This window comes from Equus przewalskii, chromosome 17 (assembly GCF_037783145.1).
Source record: "Equus przewalskii isolate Varuska chromosome 17, EquPr2, whole genome shotgun sequence".
Classification (NCBI taxonomy): domain Eukaryota; kingdom Metazoa; phylum Chordata; class Mammalia; order Perissodactyla; family Equidae; genus Equus; species Equus przewalskii.
Window position 1 is genome coordinate 41,210,319 of NC_091847.1, and position 22,507 is coordinate 41,232,825.

Consider the following 22,507-nt stretch of genomic DNA (forward strand, 5'->3'; position numbering starts at 1 on the left):
TCTCAAAAATAATAGACCTAAGGTACTTCTTAACTCTCAGGCTATCTGTGTACCTCAGAGATTTGTTTTTCAAGGATCGGTGCCAAGAAGACTAAAATGGTTTCTATCTAACTATCATCAAGATTGTGAGCAATCCTCTACAATGTTAAAAAGCAAATTAAGATTTTTCAGAAAAAATGTTACCTATAAAGCTATGAAAATGAAGAAAAAGCCACAAGTTTAGCCTAAAAGAAATCACAGTGAATTTACTGAGAATATGGAAAAAGGTATAAAATAAATTTTTTTTTGAGGAAGACTAGCCCTGAGCTAACTATTGCCAATCCTCCTCTTTTTGCTGAGGAAGACTGGCCCTGAGCTAACATCCATGCCCGTCTTCCTCTACTTTATACATGGGACACCCACCACAGCATGGCTTTTGCTAAGTGGTGCCACCTCCACATCCGGGATCTGGGCCCGCGAACCCCGGGCCGCCGAGAAGTGGAACGTGCAAACTTAATTGCTGCACCATGGGCCAGCCCCTAAAATAAATTTTTTAACCCTTGATCCTTTTATTTATTCAGTCCCTGGATGCCTAGGCATCTCTTTGTGAGCAGCTCCAGCTCTGAGAACTGCCTCTCTGCCCACACAGCACCTTGTATATATCTCTGCTCTTATTTTTGGCAATAGACAGAGGAAATGTTCGCCTGTCTGTCTCTTCCTTAAGATCATGATCTCCTCAAGGGCAAGAAAAAGCATTTTAATAATCCCTACACCAGCCCAGAACCTGACATATAAGAGATAATAAATGTTTATTGGATAAGTAATTGAGCAAGCATGCTAACTGTGTGTCCCTACTGATACAAGGGCAGTCATTAACTGAAGTTACAGCTTAAGTAGAAGAATTGTGAGGAGTAAGGACATTTCTCCTTCCCTACGCCCTTCCTACTTCCACCAGATCCCTTTCTGCCACTCTGGCCAGAAATTCCATTAAATGAGCACACCTTTAATTCTACGACTCTCTAAGACATAAAATGCAAGTATACCCACTGAAGAAGCAATACTTTGGCATAAATTTAAGTTAAGTTGCTCATTAGTGATATAAGCTACTCCCCCCAGTGCCGTTTATAGAGATTGGGCTGGTAGCAGAAAAAAGAGTATCCATCATCCCTGCAGGTGCCAGTCCTGCTGTGGCCATGGGCCTATAACATCCTGGAGCATCAGCCCACCAGCAAGTAGAGGCTAGAAGATTCTGCTGCTCCCACAAATACCATGCCTAGAACATAGATTCATCCTGCAGGTGCCCGTATGATCATCTGAACCAAGTTGCTCAATCAAACACCCACCCCATGCAGCCCGGCTGTCTAACTAGCTCCTTGGCCAGCGTTGCAAGCACCTGGGTCCCCTCCTGAAGTTGGAAGCCTGTCTCTGCATCTCAGTCAGCAATGAAGAGCCCTGGCTTTCTTGTCCTCCACTGTCCCCAGGGAAGACTGTGCTTTCCAGGGATTCTTCTTAAGAAGGCCTTTCACCCAGACCTGCCCTGAGAACTCTGCCGTCCTATGGTGGTGATCCCTTCATTCTTTAATTAGCGACCCCTTGGCCATTCACCTCTGCCTGAATGGGAACCTGACTTTTGCCTCCCATCCTCTCATTTGGGCTTGGAGCCCCACCCCCACCCTCAATCCCCTCCTACCCTATTCATTGGACCCTAACCCTTGCCAATCCTGGCTTGCTGCCAGTTTGCTCCTTCCTTTCCTACAAGAATCTCTGCATTTCTGTCTGCCCTGGTCACATGGCCTATGACTCTAAGAGGAAAAAGGAGGAGGAGGGAATAGGAAACGGAACCACCAGAGACAACAAAGACAAAAACTTCCATCTGTCTCACGTGTTTTGCCTAGGGCCAGAACTAGTGAGTGCATTGGTTTTAAATTCCATGCACTCGGACAGAATTTTCTCAAAAAGCGTCTTTAACTATAAGCTTCTCTGTCTTGGCATCAGGACCCTCTTGCAAGCAGTACCCCACCAGGTTGAGGTCAAATACCCAGTACTAGCCAGTTCTGCTGGAGCTTGGGCATCAGCCAAGCTCACATGCCAAAGTAAATAGAACAGAGAAGGGGCACGGGACAGAGAGACCAAAGGGGTATTTCCCAGTTAAGACATCAACACTGCTTTTTTTAAAAGCTGTGTTTTTAAAATCCTCCTCATTCAAAATATAAGTGCTTGAGAAGAAAGTTTTCCTTCCACCAGTGGCTATCTCAGTTCTTTGTTTTGTTTTGCTTTATTTGCAGTATTAGACGGGTTTTATTTTTCCATTGCACACAAGAAAGTTTAATGTTTGATGCCAGTAAAATAATTATAAAACACACGATGCCAAAGGAAATTAATACTTCATTATGTGTTAGATGAGTATATGAAATGTTTTTAATATAATCTTATTCATCATATTAGATACTTTCAAAATTATTTCCTTTTTATAGAATAATTTCATCATGAGTAGAATATCTTAGGCTTGTTTAACAACTAATTTAGGAGAAGGCAGTGTTTTAAAGTGGAAAAGAAACTAGACTGAGAATCAGAATTTCTTAGTTCTAGGCCTTTTGCTAACTTTGGCCTTGGAGTAAGATCTCGGAATCCTCATCTGCAAAATGAAAGAATTGAACAAGGAGACTCTCAATCTATTTTTCTTGTTACAGTCTTTTTCCTGTTCAATAACTTATACGCTAAGAATATGGTATGGTAAAAAGAGAAATGCCCTCAGATTCAAAAGACTAGGATTTTCCTCTGAGTGCTACCTCTGACTTTCTTTGTGACTTTGAGCATTTACCCTCTCCTGTTTCCTCATCTGTAATAAATAGGAAATGGAACAGATGGTGTCTAAGGACATTTCCAGCTCTAAAATTTTATAACAAAGAAAAATGTCTGTGGTGCATATGCTGCCTTCCATTTGCATGCAAAATTTGATGTTTTGCTCCGAGTAGCCTGAGAAGAATACATGCATTTGTAAAGCATCTCCTCAGAGTGCTGGAGCATACACTCATCCACGTGAACAGAGACCCTTAGTTCCCAAGGAGAAAAGCTGTCTTAAGAGCCTTCTTTGCTTCACCTCTCTTCTAAGTACCTGAGGTCAGGCTCTGGAATCCAGTATAAATTTTATTGCTAGGCTTCATCCAAGTGACCTCTGTAGCCTGTGAAGCAAAGACAACTATACTCCAGTCTAGTTTTTCCAGCTGTTTATAAATATACTGCTTACGTCAAAAAGTGACTTCTTAAAAGCTAAAAAAAGCCAATTATCAAACTTACTTCTAAATTTTCTTACATGAAAATGTGCTTAATCCAAAATACTTTTGTGTTGACAATTTCTGGATTTTTGTTAGAATGCCCTAACTATTCAAGTAAAGTATCTTTGCTTCAAAAGGAAGTCAGGGTTACAGTCACGGGTGGTTTACAGAACATTTTCTGGTAGTCTTTGCTTCATTTCAATATCTTGCCATGATTGGCTGTTGATAGCTACAAATAAGGAAGTCTTCAAGTCAGGGGATTTCTCAGTGGAAGTTCCCAGTTCAACACAAGGGAGAGCTCACGATTTGGGCGGCATTGCTAGAGCCTCTAGATAAAGCTTCCAGACTCTGTAACTACCTGTATCTTTAAAGAGCAATAGACTGTGAAGGAAGACTTGTCACTTGGAGAAGAAGTAACCAAAACTTTGGTAATTCCTACCAATTCTCAACCTACCAAGGTGGCCTGGATGTCTTAAACTGAAGTGTGGCAGATTCGTTCTACTCTTGCTTCTGCTAAGTGAGTAATTTATGACATTATTCAATAATGCCTTTGTATTCACTGTCATAGTTGGAAATTTGGTCTCTAAAAAATGGAGCCCCTAGCTAAGACTAAAGGAAAATTTTAAACATTGTGGTCTTTTTACCTTCTTCCCAACTTTTAAGGTAGAATTTATGTCTCTACTTGAAATGATCTTAAGTTTGTATTTGGAATATAAGCCTTCTCCAATAAGTGGTTTGCATAACATAATGTAAGACTTAAAGGATATGTATTTGGCATAAGTAAAGCTGTGTATAGCTTATTAGGTTGAAAAGTAAACTTACACTATATATATTCGTAGTTTTTGGTTAAATTTTTAAAGATCAATTCCAGCATGTTCCAGCGTGTCCATTCAAACATTAACTGGAGTTAGTATTTTTCCATATCCTAAGAAACAGAGGTTAATGAATATTTCTTTACAGCAAAGTATTAATCTTATAGACAACTTTGCATTCCCTATCTTGGAACATTTAAATTTACACAGAGTAATCCAGTCTTATTCTATTACCAATTAGCCTTTATTTTCACTATCAAAAATAAATATTAAAGATTATGTACTATTTTCTTAAGAATAATCTTAGGAAAAGTTGATAGTTCAGAAAGATTAAACATCAATCATCATTATCAGTATTATTATATTAATAGCTGCTATTTATTGAACGTCTGTTGGAGGAAAACAATCACAGGAACTTCCAGCTAGTAAGTGGCAGAGCCAGGACTTATAATTTTATACCACTTCTTTTTCCATGTCTCTCTGTTAACACTGCCTTGTCTTCTTATAATATTGAACCTATATTTTAAGAAGTCTTATCCAAGCTGCAAAATGATGGAGGAAAGAGGAAGATGACTTGGCGCGGGGCACAGAACAGCCAATCATTCATAGACACTTCTAAGTCATTCCTGGGTCTCCCTTTTCCTCTCTGCCACCCCATCTCCTCATTCCATCCAGAGTGTACTTCCGCCTGTGCACAGGTGCGCATATTAGTCTGCCTCCGTCCAGGGAGGACATGGGGCTGTATACCAGGTCCAACCTGACGGAGGTTCCTGCTAGCAGCCAACTAGGGTCCTAAAGCAACATCCAGTTATTTCTCTTAAACACTTGTAACAATAAAAGAGATAGCCAGCTGGAAGATTTAAAATAAATCTGTTAAATTCCTCCAAAAGAAGTTCTGGTTGAAATTTCATGAAGCTCATGCACTAATTTGAGGAAAATGATCATTCCTACATTAGAGAACCTTCCTGTCTGCAATCATTCTTTCCCTCCAGGTATTAAGGCCTCAGGAACCATAGAGGTTCTTTATTTATTGTAAAACATATTCCAATGTATTTTGTTTTATCTACTTTATGTGTGCGGTAGGGATGCTATCTTGATAGAGGCATTCTTTCCACTATGTTTTCTGACTAATTACTGCTGGCATTTGGGAAAATACTTGATTTCATAATTTTATCTTGCATCCAGCCATTGTATAGATCCTTTATTTGTTCTGAGTTATTTTAGGTAATTCACATGTGATGCCTGTATAAATATATTTTTGTCTCCTCTTTTTTTCTTCTCACCACATTGGCCAGAACTTCTAGAACAGTGTTTAGTAAGAGAAGAGATAGCAGCCAACCTTGTCTTCTTCTGATCTCACTGGGAATTTCCCTAGTGGTTAACATTAAGAACAACGTCGGCTGTTGGTTTGAGATAAATATGTTTATCACAAAAACCAAATAACTACCAAATATACTTCTAATCCTCGTTTACAAAAGATGTGTCAAGACTTCATGTTAAACTGTATTCAATGTCTTTTTGGTATAATTCGAGGCAACTGTATGGTTTTTCTACTTTAAACTATAGAGTGTTCTGCTGTTACACAATACAGTAATTGCATTTAAAAAAAATTGTTTGTTATCAAAAATCATGCCTCAGTAATAAAGGTAGATTTATAGTTATAGAGTATATTTTTTTATTGCTCTGGTTAAAATAATAAATTAGTTGATTAAAACAAAACAAAACAAACCTACACATTTCCTCATTTTCTCTTCAATCCACATGCTTAGACGCCTCTCCGCTGTTATTTTGGCTTCACAATTCAGTTCAGAACTCAAATTAACAGAAAAGAATGAAAACAATGTGGCATAGCCAAGGAGCCCTATCCAGACAGAGCAACCAGATACTCAGACAAAGCAGCTGTTCCTACGCTTTGTGCGAAAGGCTTCTCCCTATTGTGACAGTGCTACTTGCAGACTACAATTCAGTTACAACCAACAGTGCTATGCAAAACGTGTGTTCAAATTGATTAATGTTACACCAATTTATATCAGAAAGTGTGTACTGAAAAAGAAATGTCTATAATTTATTGAGCATTTTTGCTTTCATATTCATAAGTGAAATTAACCTGTATTTTTTATTTTCTGATAAAAATATCAAAATTTTCCATGTTTTAAAAAAAGCTTCATGAGAGTTATTTGCTCCTTGAAATGTTTAAAGAGCAAACACTGTTTGTTCTTGGCATCCGCTTTTGGAAGTAATTCTTTAAAAGCTTTCCAATGTTTTTTATTGTTATTGATCTATTCAGGTTTTATGCTATTTTTGCACACAGTTTAGGTTGTTTTGTTTATAAATGATCCTTTTTATCAAACTTCTCAAACGAATTGGCATGCATGGTATTTTTGTACTTTTTTGAATCATCTCCACCATGTGGATAACTCTTTTTCATTACTAATTTTTTCCATTTATGTTTTTTCTCTCTTTATTTTCCTGATTGGACTTGTCAAGGGGTTAATCTCTTGGATGTCTCACTTACATGGTTAGCTCTTTCTTAAATAATTAGTTTTGCTTTCAACATTATTAATATTTTCTTAATGTCTCTTTTTAGACTATTTTACTTTTCCTCTTCTCGATTTTTGAGTTGAATACTTAGTTCATTTATTTTTGTTCTTTCTTGTTTTGTAATGAAAGTATTTAAGGCTAAGAATTTTCTGAGTACCGTTTTAACTACACCTTACGACCTTTGCTATGTCATTTTCGCATTATCACTATTTTATGGTTTTTAACTGCAGTTTTATTTCCTCTTTGATCCAAGAGTTATTTAGGATGATAAAGCTTTTCTTAGTTAATAGATTTTATTCTTTTAGAACAGATTTAGGTTTAGAGAAAAATTGAGCCAACACTACAAGGACTGCTCATATACCACCCCGCCTCCCCGCCACACATAGTTTTGCCCGTTATTAGCATCTTACATTAGTACGGGGTTTAATATTGATTAAACTAAGGAATTAATATTGATACATGTTTATTAGCTCAGTCCATGTGTATTCAGATTTTGTAATTTTTTTCCTTTTAAAAAGATCGAGGTAAAATTCACATAACATAAAATGAAATGTTATAAAGTGAACAACTCAGTGGCATTTAGTATGTTCACAATGTTGTGCAACCACCACCTCTATCCAGTTCCAAAACATTTTTATCACCCTAAAAGAAAACTCTGTCACCATGAAGCACTTCCTACTCCTTTCAACCCCTGGCAACCACCAATCTGTGTTCTGTCTCTCTGGATGTACCTATTCTGGACATTTCCTATAAGTGAAATCATATAATGTGTGACTTTTTCTGTTGCCTTCTTTCACTTAGCATAATGTTTTTGAGATTCATCTATGTTGCAGCATGTATCAGTACTTCATTCTTTTTATGGCTGAATAATATTCTATTGTATGTATATGCCACAATTTGTTTACCCATTTATCTATTGATGGATAAGATAATTGGGCTGTTTTCACCTTTCGGTTACTGTAAATAGTGCTGCTATGACCATGAACTTACATTTGTTTGAATGCCTGGTTTCATTCTTTTGGGTACATACCTAGCAGTGGAATTGTGGAGTCATATGGCAATTTTGTTTAAAGTTTTAAGGAACCGCCAAATAGTTTTCCACAGTGGCTTGACCATTTTGCATTCCCACCAGCTGTGTATGAGAGTTCCCATTTCTCCACATTCTCACGAACGTTTGTTATTTTCCATTTTTTTGTTTGTTTTTTGTTACAGGCATCTGTCCTAGTGGGTGTGAATGGTACCTCATTGTGGTTTTGATTTGCTTTTCCATGATGACTAATGATGTCAAACATCTTTTCATGTGCTTGTTGGTCATTTGTATATTCTCCTTGGAGAAATGTCTTCGAGTCCTTTACCCATTTTTCAATCGGGTCATTTGTTGTTGAGCTATAAGAGTTTATATGTTCTGGATATTAGACTTTTATCAAATACATGATTTGCAAATATATTCTCCCATTCTGTAGATTGTCTTCTGATAATGTCTTTAAAAGCACAAAAGTTTTTTTTAGTTTTTGTAAAGTCCAATGTACTTTTTCTTTTCTTATTCACGATTTTCATATCATATCTAAGAATCCATTGCCAAATTCAAGATTATGATGATTTACCTCTATGTTTTATCTTAGAGTTTTATGGTCTTAGTCTTATATTTAGGTTATTGATCCATTTTGAGTTGATTTTGGTATATAGTGTGAGGTAGGGGTCCAATTTCATTCGTTTGATTGTGGCTATAAGTAATCCCAACATCATTTGTTGAAGAGACTATTCTTTCTCCATTGAATGTTCTTGGTACCCTTGTCAAAAAATCAATTGGTGATAGATGCAAGGATTTATTTCTGGACTCTCAATTCTATTCTTTTTTTCCTTTTTTCTTTTTTTTAAGATTGGCACCTGAGCTAACATATGTTGCCAATCCTTTTTTTCCCCGATTCTCCTTCTCCCCAAAGTCCCCTGGTACATAGTTGTAGGTCCTTCTACTTGTACTATATGGGACACCGCCTCAGCATAGCCTGATGAGCAGTGCCATGTCTCCGCCCAGGATCTGAACCAGCGAAACCCTGGGCCACTGAAGCAGAGCACACAAACTTAACCACTTGGCCATGGGGCCGGCCCCTCTCAATTCTGTTCTTGCTGTCTCTATGTCTATCCTCATGCTAGTAGCACACTGTTTTGATTACTGCAGCTTTGTAATAAGTTTTGAAACTGAGAAGTGTGAGTCCTCCAACTCTGTTTTTCTTTTTCAGTATTCTTTTGGCTCCTCAGGGCCCCTTGCAATTCTTTGTAAACTTGAGGATCAGCTTTTCCATTTCTGAAAAAAAAAGTGGGGGGGCCATTGGAATTTTGATACAGGTTGCATTAAATCTGTAGATCATTTGGGGGAGTACTGCCATCTTAACAATATTAATTCTTCCAATCCGTGAACACAGAATGTCTTTCCATTTATTTAGGTCTTCTTTAATTTCTTTCAGCAATCTTTTGTAGTTTTCAGTGTACAAGTCTTTTGCCTCTTTGGTTAAATTTATTTCTAGATATTTTATTCTTTTGAATGCTATTGTAAATGGAATTGTTTTCTTAATTTTCTTTTTAGATTGTTCATTGATGATATATAGAAGTGCAACTGATTTTTGAATGTTGATATATCCTGAAACTTTGCTAAATTCATTTATTACCTCTAGTAGCTTTCTTGTGGATTCTTTGGGATTTTCTATATATGGGATAACGTCATCTGAAAATAGAGATATTTTTACTTCTTCCTTTCTAATTTGGATGCCTTTTATTTCTTTTTCTTGTTTAATTGCTCTGACTAGAACTTCCAGGATAATGTTGAATAACAGTGGTGAAAAAAAAAGCATCCTTGTCTTGTTCCTGACCTTGGGGGGAAGTCTTTCAGTCTTTCACCATTCAGTATGACATTAGCTGCGGGTTTTTCGTAAATTCTCTTTATCATGTCGAGGAAATTCCCTTCTATTCCTAATTTCCTGAGTGTTTTCTTATCAGGAAAAGGCATTGGATTTTGTCAAATGCCTTTTCTGCATCAATGGAGATGATCACATGGGGTGTTTCCCTTTATTGTGTAATGTGGTATATTGCATTGAATGATTTTCTTATGTTTAACTACCTTTGTATTCCAGGAATAAATCACACTTTGTCATGATGTATAATCCACTTAATATGCTGTCAGATACAGTTTGCTAGTATTTTATGGAGAACTTTTCCATCTTTATCCATAAGGAATATTCGTTATTAGTTTTCTCTTCTTATGGTGTCTATGTCTGGCTTTGGTATTACAGTAATGCTGGCCTCACAGAATGAGTTAGGAACTATTTCCTCCTCTTCTTCTTCTTCATTTTTTTTTTTTTTGAGAGTTTGAAAAGGATTGGTGTTAATTCTTCTTTAGGTGTGTGGTATAATTCACCTGTGAAGCCATCTGGGCCTGAACATTTCTTTATTGGGTGGTATTTTATTACTGATCCAATCTATTTGTTATAGGTCTGTTCAGATTTTCTATTTCTTCTAGATTCAGTTTTGGCAGTTTGTGTGTTTCTAAGAATTTGTACATTTCATCTAGATTATCTAATTTGTTGGCATACAATTGTTCATAGTATTCTCTTATAATCCTTGCTATTTCTACTTGGTTGGTGGTAAAGTCTCCACTTTCATTTCTGATTTTAGTTATTTGTTATTCGCTCCCTTTTTCTTATAAGTTTAGCTAAAGTTTTGTCAATTTTCTTGATCTTTTCACAGAACCAATTTTGACTTCCTTGATTCTATTCTTTTTCTATTCTCTATTTCATTTATCTCTGCTCTAATCTTTATTGTTTCCTTCCTTCTACTAGCTTTGAGTTTAGTTTGCTCTTCTTTTTCTAGTTCCTTGAAGTGTAAAGTTAGGTTATTGATTTCAGATCTTCCTTCTTTTTTAATGCAGACTTTACTACTATTAATTTTCCTCTGAGCACTGCTTTTGCTGAACCATTGTGATGCAATTTTGTCTTCATTCATCTCTAAGTAAATCTAATTTCCCCTGTGATTTCATCTTTGACTCATTGGCTGTTTAAGAATGTGTCATTGAATTTGCACATATTTGTGAATTTTCCAGTTTCCCTTCTGTGATTTATGTCTAGTTCAGTCCATTTTGGTTGGAGAAGATACTTCATATGATTTCAGTCTTTTTTAATATGCTGAGATGTTTTTGTGGCCTAACATTTGATCTGTCCTGGAGAAGGATCCATCCCCATGTGAGAAGAGTATATATTCTGCTGTTGTTGGGTAGAGTGTTCTATATATGTCTGTTAGGTCTAGTTGGTTTATACTGTGTTTCAAGTCCTCTATTTCTTTTTTGATCTTCTCTTTTTCTATCCATTATTAAAAGTGGTATAGTGAAGTCTCCAACTGTTATTGTAGTCCTGTCTATTTCTCCCTTCAATTCTATCAATATTTGCTTCATATATTTTGGGGCTCTATTGTTTGGTGTGTATATGTGCATAATTGTTATATCTTCTTAAAGAATGATCCTTTTGTCAATATAGAAGATCCTTCTTTGTCTCTTGTAACAGTTTTTGAATTAAAAGCTATTTTGTCTGATATTATTATAGCTGCCTCATCTCTCTTTTGGTTACTATTTGCATGGAAAATCTTTTTCTATCTTTTTACTTTCAATTTATTTGTGTCTTTGGATCTAAAGTAAGTTGCTTGTAGATAGTATATAGTTTGACCATGTTGTACTATCCAGTCTGCCAAGCCCTGCCTTTTGATTGGAAAGGTTAATCCATTTATATTTAAAGTAATTACTGATAAGGAAGGTCTTACTTCTGACATGTTTCTATTTGATTTCTGTATGCCCTCTACCATTTTTCTGTTCCTCATTTCCCCCATTACTGCCTTCTTTTGTGTTTAATTGATTCTTTGCTGTGTACCATTTTATTTCCTTCTCATTTTCTTTTTTGTGTCATTTTTTAGATATTGTCTTAGTGGTTACCATGGGGATTAAAATTAGCAACTTAAATTTATAACAATCTAATTGAATTAATACCAACTTAGCTTCAATAATATACAAAAACTTTACTCCTATACAGTTTAGTTCCCTCCCTTATGTTGTTGTAATCACAAATTTCATCTTTATATATTGTGTGCCCATTAACATAGATTTATAATTATTTTTAAGTGTTTTTCTTTTAAAACATGTAGGAAATAAAAAGAGAAGTTATAAATTAAAAATACAATCATGCTGGGTTTTATACTTATATAAGTAGTTGCCTTTACCAAAGTTTATTTATTTGTATGGCTTTGAATTATTGTCAAATGGCCCTTTATTTGAGCCTGAAGACTCCCTTTATCATTTCTTATAGAGTAAGTCTACTAGCAATGAACTCCTTCAGCTTTTTTTTTTAAATCTCAGAATGTCTTAATTTCTCCTTCATTTTTTAAGAATAGTTTTGCCAGATAAAAAATTCTTGGTTGACACCTTTTTAAAAGCACTTTAAATATGTCATCCCACTGTCTTCTGACTTTCATGATTTCAAAGTGAAATTAGCTGTTAATCTTACTGTGGATCCATTGTACACAATGAGTCACTACTCTCTTATACTTTCAAGATTCTCTCATCTTTGGCTCTCAGTGGTTTGATTATAATGTGCCTCAGTGTGGATCTCTTTGAGTTTATCCTAGTGGAGTTCATTGAGCTTCTTGAATGTTCAGATTCTGTCTTTTATCAAATTGGGAAGCTTTCAGCCATTATTTCTTCAAATATTTTTTCTGCTCCTTTTCTCTCACTTCTTGAGAACTTCCATAATGCATATACATATTGATTTTTTGGATAGTGTCCTGCAGGTCTATTAGGCTCTATTCACTTTTCTTTATTCTTTCTCCTCCTACAACTGGATAACTTCAATTGTCTTCTCATCACATTCACTGACTCTTTCTTCTGCCTGCTCAAATCTGCTGCCAAACCCCTCTAATGAATTTTTTGTTTTACTTACTGTACTGCTCAGTTCCAGAACTTCTATTTGATTCCTTTCTATAATTTCTAACTCTGTATTGATATTACCATTTTGTCCATACATCATTTTTCTGATTTCCTTGGTTCTTTGTCCAAGCTTTCCTTTAGCTCTTTGGGAGTATTTAAGACAATTAATTTAAAATCTTCTATTAAATCCAATGTCTACATTTTCTCAGGGTGAACTTTTAAAAATATTTTAAATGATAATTATGGCTACTTATTTAAATTAAATATCAACTACATGTAGAACTACCTACTTAAGCTACAGAAACTATCCATATTAACTAATATTTATTGAGTCCCTCCTATAGACCAGACCCTGTTCATATATTATCTCATTGTACACATATATATATACACACAATCTTTTAGGCAAATATCATTATAATCTGCATTTGACAGATGGAGAAACAGAGGCGCATGGTTAGTAAAGTCATATGGTTAGTAAATGGCAATACTAACATATGAATGAGGCAATTTTAACTCAGATTTCTCACTTATAACCAGCATGCGTTAGCCTCTCTCAGCTTAGGTTTGCCTTTGTGGGGGCAATGACCACTTAGGCATCAGACTGATGGTTGCAAGTTTCTTTAAGATCAGTTGTAATAGCCATCCTAACTTCAAAAATATCCAAATATGTATCTTGGAATTTCAAGTGTGATGTATGACAAAGGGGAAAGGACAGGGTGAAATGGGAGCCCATAGCTGAGCCCACAGTTCTAACGTGGAAGGAGAGTCAAGTGAGGCCCTGCTTAGAATCAGACCATTCCACTAAGACCTCAAAAGACCAGGTGAAATGTGAGGGAAACACGTTCTAGGATGAGGAAACCACATCAGCAAACACCAGAAAAGGACAGAACAGGGAGCATTTGAGTTATTGAAAAAAGCCCAAAATCACCAGGAGGAAGAGGCAGGATATGAGTCTAGAGAAGTAGGAAGAAGCCTTATATCATGCTTAGAATTTAGATTTTATCCTGAGGGTAATAGGAAGCCAATGAGTGATTTTAGGTGACACAGGAACATAATAACATCTAGAATTTGACAAGAGAGAAAGCGAGGAGAACAGTTAGGAAGATAGTATGGTAAATACAAATTGATGGTGGCTTGAACAAGGGGTGGCAATAGAGACAGAAAGTGGCAATGAGGACAGAGTGCAGCAATGGGAACAGTGAGTATATGCAGGCAAGAAATGTTGCAAAGGAGTACTCACAGGCATTACCTTATTTAGTGATTGATTAAATGTTGGGAAATAAGAGTTTTATGTCTTTGTTATATGGGCAATGTTTTCTTACTTCCTCTATTAACAAAGAAATAAACAAACAATTTTTAATTCTACTTATAGTTATTTACCTTTACATATTAAAAAAACTACAATAATATGTGTTAAATTATCATAGAATAAGATCTTATTATTTCTGCATATAGAAGACAAGAAAATGAGTAAATTAAAACTTTTTACTTCCTGCTACCTCTCATCCACCCACATGAGGTTTTGTTGCTATAATCAGGAAGTTCAGAAAGTATTATTATTTAATTATTTATTTAGACTTGTATCTTATGTCTTAAAAATTACTTTTAATATTCTCATTACATTTGCAACAAGTTTTTACTTAGTCCAATATTTAAATTATTTCAAATATTTACAAATATTTCTTTTATATCATAATTTCATCTTTCTTGGGTTTTTTTATTTTAATTCCATTTTGGACTAACTGAAGTGTATCTTCAACTATTTCAGGAAATGGGTGGTATATTTCTGAACATTGAGATATCTAAGAATGTCTTTATTTTCCTTTCCTATGTGAATGATAACTTGAGTGGGTGTAGACTTTATAAATCAAACCCTTCCCAGGCAATTTAATTCTATTTAGCTTCTGAAGTTTAATATTGAAGATAAGTTTATTTTTCTTTCTTTTCCTTCCTTTGCAAGTTTATTTATTTATTTATTTATTTGGCCTGGATTCTTGTTGAATTCTTCCCATAGATAAAGGAAGCCTTCCCTCACCCTCTCAAACCTAGACTAAGGCCTCTTCAATGTGTTTTTAGAGTACCTTATACTTATCGTTATTGTAATATTGTAATACCACAGTGTGTAGTAATTGCCCACTTCTTGTATGTTTAGTCACCCACAATACACACTAAGTTCTTTTAAGTTAGGACTGTTTCTTGGTCATCTTTGTATCCTTAACTTTTAGCGCATAGCAAACACTCATGAAATATTTGCTTAATAAATTGATAAATCATTTAATATTGAAATTTTTATCAGAATAGGTCAAAGTGTATGGTCTCCTTTAATTCACTAATATGTTTAAAAATTTATTGAGTCCTTGTTATCTCTAATTGCTTTGGATCAAAGTATTACTTCAGACATCTTCTGATATATCTTTGGTTGCTACTTCTGTTTTCTTTACTCTGATCTCTTCTTCAGGAAAAAGTTGGAGCACTATCTTTTCCACTGTTTCGTGTAGCGGTTTTCATCTATTTGTCCTTTCCGTTCACATTCTGAAAGAGTTTTCAAGCCTTTACTTTAATCATTGATTTAATATTCTGCAGTATTGATTATATCCTTGATTATGTCCAAATAATATTTGAATTTTGCCATTGTATGTTCTATGTCTTTACAGCTTTAACCTATCCAACTTTGTTTTCATTTCTCCCTGCCTCTTAACTAGGTTCCTCCTTATTTTAGTCCAATCTCTTGACTTATATTTTATCTCTTGTTTCATAGAAAATACAAAGCCGATTCTTTCCATTTACTTACACTTCTGGGAAACCATTTTCCAAAGTGTTCACTTTCCCTGCATTTTGAGGACTCTGTCCTTCTTCTTTTATGCAGTATAATCTTTTCAAAGGGATGCTTTGTCTTGTATTTACTCACTCCAAGCCTTGAGCAGCCCTTACTAACCAGACATATGGATTTTTCTTGGTTCTTCTCATTATCTGCCTGATTTATATTAGTTCCTCAGCACAGATCTTAAGCTGAGAGACAAGTAGACATGCACAGTTTACAGCTAAATTTTTGGCCTAAAGCTGACATTTATCAATTTTGTCACTATGGGTATTGGCCCAAGGTGAGATCCCTCATCCTTATTGCCTAGTTATTTTACTAAAAAGAGGAGAATTCCTGGTTAATCAGAAACAATCATTGGTCTTTTCCTTGATAGGAACTATATCTGCAAAATTAAACTTCCAGAGTCAAACACATAGCCCTGTCTGCCCAGCCCCTTTCATTATTGGCTTCACATATCCTTAAATACAAAGCATCACTTCTATCCATTTCCATTGGGATCATGTTGGTATACTCCAAATCATAGTTCCAAAATGAATAATAGAAGCACTAATGAGGGCTTTGGGGCAAGGAGGTATAAAATACTACTTGTAGGTAACACATAGTAGTGAGGTTAATTCACTACTAGGTGCCATGAGGCAGAGACCTTTCTTACTATCCTTCAGGCCAGCAGATCTACTTACCTTCAAACAACAAAGTTCATGTCCACTTCAGGCCCACAGTTCTTGCAAATGGTGGAAAATCCTGTCAAATTTTGTCACTAGGATGCTTTTCAGCAGCTACTCTTTTGATGCCTTTTTTGACTTAGAAAAAGACACCCCTCTGGGGAAGTCTCAGGCCAAAGGCAGCAAAGCTTGACAAGTGAGCACCTCTGTCAGCTGCGTGCCCTGTTGAGGGAGCAGTATACTCAGTCATATTTGCTGGGCCTGGTTATCAATCCTGCCTTTTGATGCTATTATGAGTTCTCATATTTTTCATTAGGCATTTAGTTTGAGAGTCTGAGACACAAACAGCTAGTCCAGATGTCATCCTAAATCAGAAGTCAACCAGATTCTATTAATAGCCACAATTCACATCAAAGATTTAACTGAGATCATTGATGCATACCTGACATTCCAAGTTGTAGTAAGTGTTTATACTGGCAGCTTTCCTTGTCCCTAGATTTATATTCAGAACTCTCAATAAAAATATTAAGCAGTTTTGAAAATAGGTCCTAAAATATTTTTAATAAGGTTACAGTTCTCATTTTCATTCCACCCTACCCCATAGTACTGCTTGCTAAACTGAGGTATATAATAATATAAGTAAAGGAAAATTGGAGTGAAATTATGTCATTCTTTTAAAAGATTATTCCTCAAATAAACCTCTCAACTCAATTCCTAACCTTAACAAAATATACTTCATGTCAATTCTAAAATATTCATCATCATTATAGAAAAAGGAAAATGTCTGACACTGTTTTAGTACAAAACTCATCCATCTACTCCAGCATTCACGTATGTTTCACACATTGGAGAAGTACGCAGCCATTTCTCTTCATAACTACAACATCATAGGAGTGGAAATAGAAAAATATATATTTAAAAAAGTGTATGTTTAATTTTTTCTTCCTTATTCACAGTTTTTAGCACTCCCACATTTCAAAATGCTTATGCACTCAGTTTTAGATTCTGAGTGTACTATTAAATTCTACTATTTTAATTAGAAATCGTTGAAGCAGCTCCTTCAATTTGTTTAAAAGAAGTGCTGGATAAGTTGGACTTCATTAAAATTAAAAATTTCTGCTCTGCAAAGGACACTGTCAAGAGAATAAAAAGACAAGCCACAACTTGGAGAAAATATTTGCAAAAGATACATCTGATAAGGGGTGTTATCCAAAATACACAAAGAACTCTTAAAATTCAACAATAAAAAAACCCCAATTTTAAAATGGGCCAAAGACCTTAACAGATACCTCACCAAAGAGTATATACAGATGGCAAACAACCAAATGAAAAGATGCTCCACATCATATGTCATCAGGGAAACGAAAATTAAAACACACTGAGATACCACTATTCAGCTATTAGAATGGCCAAAATCTGGAACACTGACAACACCAAATGCTGGGCAGGATGTAGAGCAATAAGAATTCTCATTCATTGCTAGTGGGGATGCAAAATGGTATAGCCACTTTGGAAGACATTTTCCTGGTTTCTTATAAAACTAAACATATTCTTACCATATGATCCAGCAATTGCGCTCCTTGGTATTTACCCAAAGGAGTTGAAAACTTATGTCCACACAAAACCTGAACACTAATGTTTATAGCAGCTTTACTCATAATTGCCAAAACTTGGAAGCAACCAAGATATCCTTCAGCAGGTGAATGGATAAATAAACTGTGGTACATTCAGACAATGGAATATTATTCAGTACTAAGAAATGAGCTATCAAGCCATGAAAAGACATGAAGGAAATTCAAATGCATGTTACTAGGTGAAAGAAGCCAATCTGAAGAGCATACATACTGTATGATTCCAACTATATGACATTTTGGAAAAGGCAGAACTATGGAGACAGCAAAGACATCAGTAGTTACCAGGGACGGGGGAAAGGGAGGGATGAAGAAGTGGAGTACAGAGTAGTTTTGGGGTAGTGAAACTAGTATAGTATGATACTATAATGGTGAATAAATACCATTATACATCTGTCCAAACTCTTGGTGTTGTACATAACATAAACTATGGACTTTGGATGATAATGATGTGTCAATGTAGGTTCATCCACTGTAACAAATGTACCACTCTGGTGGGAGATGTTGATAATGGAAGAGGCTTATGCACGTGTTGAGGGAGGGAGCATATGGGAAATCTCGATTACTTATTACAAGAAAACTGTTCAGCTGATCATAATGTTATAACAAGAAGTTTCTGTTTGTTAAAAAGAAGTTTTTTAAACCATATTTTGGCTTTGAGTTTTAAAAGTAAGCCCAATATTCGAAAATGCACTGCAACTTGGCAGGTTTTTAAATCCTTGCACTTATCAGCCTAAAGAAAGAAGTGCAAACATCGTGGTTCAGAAGTGCAGGGAGAAATTGGGGCAGCCAGAACCTGATCTTCCAGCTCCAGCAGAAGGAGTAAGATGCTGTATTCCCCTGGGGAGACAGCAGCTTCTAAGTCATATGGGACCATATGACCAGAAAAAAATGAAGCTCAAGAATTCCAGAGCCAGGCTTGAACCTTTCAGGATGAAGAAAGAATCACGAGCTGAAGACCTGTTCAGGCATGTCTTAGCTAGGATCAGTAAGACAGGAGAGTTCTCAGCTTTGGAAGTTTCATCAAGTCCATGGATATAAAGCTATGTTCTGGAGCAGGCTCTACATGACAACAGTACATAGTATTCCTGGTCATTTTAGTCTAGGCTATCAAATTGCTATTTCAACATCCTTAGTACGCTTGTGCTTGGTGGTAAGGTCTTTTTCAGACACCATTGACCCACGTCAGACATGTGCACAAGCAGTGAGTTTTAAAAATATTTTTAAATTAAATAAATAAATAGGTCATCACCACAGAAGCTTCTGAGAGTGCTACACGCATTCAGCCAGATGCAATCGTGCTCCAGTCAACATGGACAGTCCCAGCCTTCAGTGATCTCAGTAAGCTTCCACACGTGCTGTGGATTTGACTGCGCACTTTTCCTGAAAGGAACCCCAGGGAAAACCTTGCTGGTGGGAAGGAGCCAGCCTGACAAAAATGACGGCGGACAACACCTTTCGTTTGCAGAGCATTCCAGACTTTACTGTGTGCTTTCGCTCACGTTATCGGATTGATCCTCCCAACCATCCACCCAGTGAAGTAGGTTATCATTGTCCTCATTTGCCGGATAAAAATATTAAGGTTCATTAGATTAAGCAACTTGCCTGAGCCAGTAGGTATCTGAGCTAAAATTGGGAGTACAAACACTTTTCCTGAGGTATCTCTCAAAAATGTCTATCTTGAGAATATTCAAGAATAGCTAGGAAATGGAGTAACGGGGAAGTTCACGGGAAATTTTCTGATAAAGGTCTTCTTGCATTTACTAACCAACTTTAGCAAGTTCATTTAGTGAAAGGTGTTAGAGAAAAACTAAACGGGTGTGTGTGTGTGTGTGTGTGTGTGTAGCGTTTCTCAGAGTGTGCATCTTAACCACATCCACATGAGGATTTGTAGAAAACGCAGATTCCTAGGCTTCACCCCAGTTGCTCTGAAGTCTAGGAATCTCCACGGGTGAGTCGGTGAATCTACATCTTTAACAAGCCTCTCAGGTGATTCTCGTGTACGCTAACTCACATACAGAGTGATGTTAGACCTAGTTATTTATTGTTTGGCAAAAATCTAGCCAAGACCCTCAGGTGACCTTTAAACTTGACACTGGACGCCTCTCTGCGCCTGTGGTTTTCCCTGCGAGGTGGGGCGGGGCTTCGCTGGGCGTCGCTTGGATGGGTGGGGCGAGGGGGCGGGGCCTGGCCGGGAGGGGCAAGGCCTGACCTGGCGGGGTGGAGGGTGAAGGGTTAAATGGCTCCACGCGCAGGCGCTGCCCTCTGAACTGGAACGGAAAACAACTTCCGGTTGGAGTCACTCGGCCCGGCGCCGCCGACCCGAGGCTTAAGAGACCGGCGTGGAACCCTTGAACTGTGAGTAAGAAACTTCGTGAGCGAGTTGGTGTGTCCGAATCCGTCGCGCGCGCCGACGGAGAACTTGTGTGTGTGTGAGCAAGAGGGACGCGCTGGCAGGATAGGCGCCGCCGGGAGAGAAGCCGCGGAGACTACTAGTGCTCCGAGTGGGGAGGGACTTTGTGCGAGAGGAACCAGCCGGGGCCGCTTCTCGGAGCGGACCCGGGAGGGGCTTTCCGGGCCCGCGACGTCAGCGCCGCCACGCCGGCCCGCCGCGACGCTCCCGGGGAGGGCGCCTGCCCCCTCGGCGTCGGCAGCTCCCTGGACTGCAGTGCTCCGCCGCGAGACGGGGCAGGCGGGGCTTGCGGTGTCACAGTGAGCGCTGGACCTCGTCAGGAGCGTCCCAGGCACCCTTCCAGGAGCTAGTACTACTGTGCTTACTCTTTCGCAAACTTCTTACTAGGTTCTTTCTGTTGTTTTTCCCAAGGTTGTTGCACAGTTCCGCTCTCTGCTTTCCTGTGGGGTGTCATCATAACCTTGTCAATGAGAAGTTGGGTAACTTCCCCGAGGGTCACGGAGAGAATGGGTGGCAGAGGCGGAAAGAGCAAAAGCAAACCAGGTGTTAGGTAGAGGCCCCACCCCGGTGTCAACGGACTAGCAAAGAGTTAACAGGTGTAAAAAGCCGTGCTTGTCAAGAAGTGAAGAAAGAAAAGGGAAGGTACTCAAACCAAAGAGGAGTTGTGTTTCCCTCACTGTTAGGCTGTCACAAGCAAAAGTGGAGCAGCCTTGCTATGTAAAGTGTCATTTACTTCACAGATGCTTTTGACAAGTTATCATAAGGGAGAAATGGTAGTACAGGAAGTGAGGTGCCATGAAAGTGAAGGAAAATAAAATGATCTCCCTCCTTACCACGGTTGCAATACACTTTTCAAACGAGAGGCAGAAGAGAAGCGAGCACTGTATTCCGTTGAAAATTGTCCTCATCATTTGAGAGGGAAGGAAAGCCCTAAAAATGAAACGACCATGTATAAAGCAAAAAATGAAGCTCCTCCTCTGCCCGTTCCCCAACCATAGGTACTCCAAGGCCTTCCACATCTCTCTTATAAGTACGTAAACATGTTGTTTTGCTTTCTTATGAAAATGAGGTTATGTATGCATACCATTCTCTTAGCTGCTTTTCCAGATAAAATATATGATGGAAATCTTGTCATATGTAGCTCTACTTTATCTTAATATCAGCATGATATTCCTTTGGATGGACCATAACATAGTTAACCATCTCTTAATATGGCCTGTCCGTATATTTTGCCCTTTATTCTTCACATTTACTTTTCTACATTTCATTAGAATACAGATATATTAGTCCTTTGTGAAATATATGGCATATAGTTTCGACAACTGTCAGTCTTTTGGCTTAAAATGTCCAGGTTTTGTATTGCTTGAGAAGGCAGTCCCCACTGAAAAATTAAAATATTTTCCTATATTGTCTCTTAATTCTTATTATCGTTTTTTTGTGCTTTACTCGTTAAGACATCTGAAAGGTTTTTTTGTACATTGTATAAGTTAAGGATATAGCCATTTTTCTTGAAATCAACCTATTCCCAACTGACTAGATATATTACCTTAATATAGTTTCCACATGTACCTGGGTCTTTTTTTGGACTTTTCTGTTGCTTTGTTCCGTTTCTCTCTTCCTATACAACTACCAATCTCTTTGATTATGGCACTTTTCGTAATTCATAAAGCAAGTCTCTTCATTTGTCTTTTTCAAAATTTTCTTGAATATTATGTTCTCTTTCAGGTAAAATTTTAAATAAACTGTTATATTTCATTAAAATAATCCTTTTGGTGTTTTAGCTCTTATATTCACTGATATTTTGTGGCTGTTATGTAGATGAATGTTTATATATCTGGCCAATTTTCTAAACTTATTATTTTTAATAAATTGTCTTGAATTTCTAGGAAAACAATCATTTAAATATCATCTCTTCCTTTATACTTCTTTCTTTGATTTAATGAATTGCCAGTTTCTCTAGAACAGTGATATAATAGTGATTCTGGCTATCCTTATCTAATTTTTTAGGTTATCATTAAATACAAGGTTTACTGTTAATTTTCGATAAATTTTATTTATCAAGGAAATGTCTTTAATATTTCTAGCTTACTAGGATTTTTGCAGAGAGTGGATTTTGGATTGTGTCCAAAGTCATCGTCTTTTTTTTTTTTCTGTTTGCATTGAGAACAGTTTTAAATAATAGATGTTGAGTGTTTATTTGGTCGATATAGTTCTTGTTGTTACATGATGTCTTTTCATTACTACTTAACTAAACGTTTTTATCTGGAATGGAAGTTGAATTTTGTCTTGTGGTTTTTTGGCCCATCGTGTGCTTTTCTTCTTTGATCTATTAGGATGGTGAATTATTTTCGTAGATTTCCAGTTTGTGAACCAACCTTACACTTGGTCATGGTGTAATATTTAAGTATATG

General features: G+C 36.9%; 1 protein-coding gene across 22 annotated transcripts in view; it reads left to right on the top strand.

The window, feature by feature from the left end:
* The first annotated feature begins 3,503 nt into the window (after nt 1–3,503).
* The window catches only part of TANK (TRAF family member associated NFKB activator), an 86,589-nt gene continuing 67,585 nt past the window's right edge, over nt 3,504–22,507 (top strand). For 8 of the 22 annotated variants that reach the window (XR_011528774.1, XR_011528772.1, XR_011528775.1 and 5 more), the window contains exon 1: nt 19,933–20,041. The gene's annotated coding sequence lies outside the window, so the exon portion shown is untranslated. Of the gene's footprint in view, nt 3,772–19,932; nt 20,042–22,507 lie in introns of those variants that run through there. The other 14 variants (XR_011528773.1, XR_011528767.1, XR_011528769.1 and 11 more) reach the window with 7 other exon arrangements.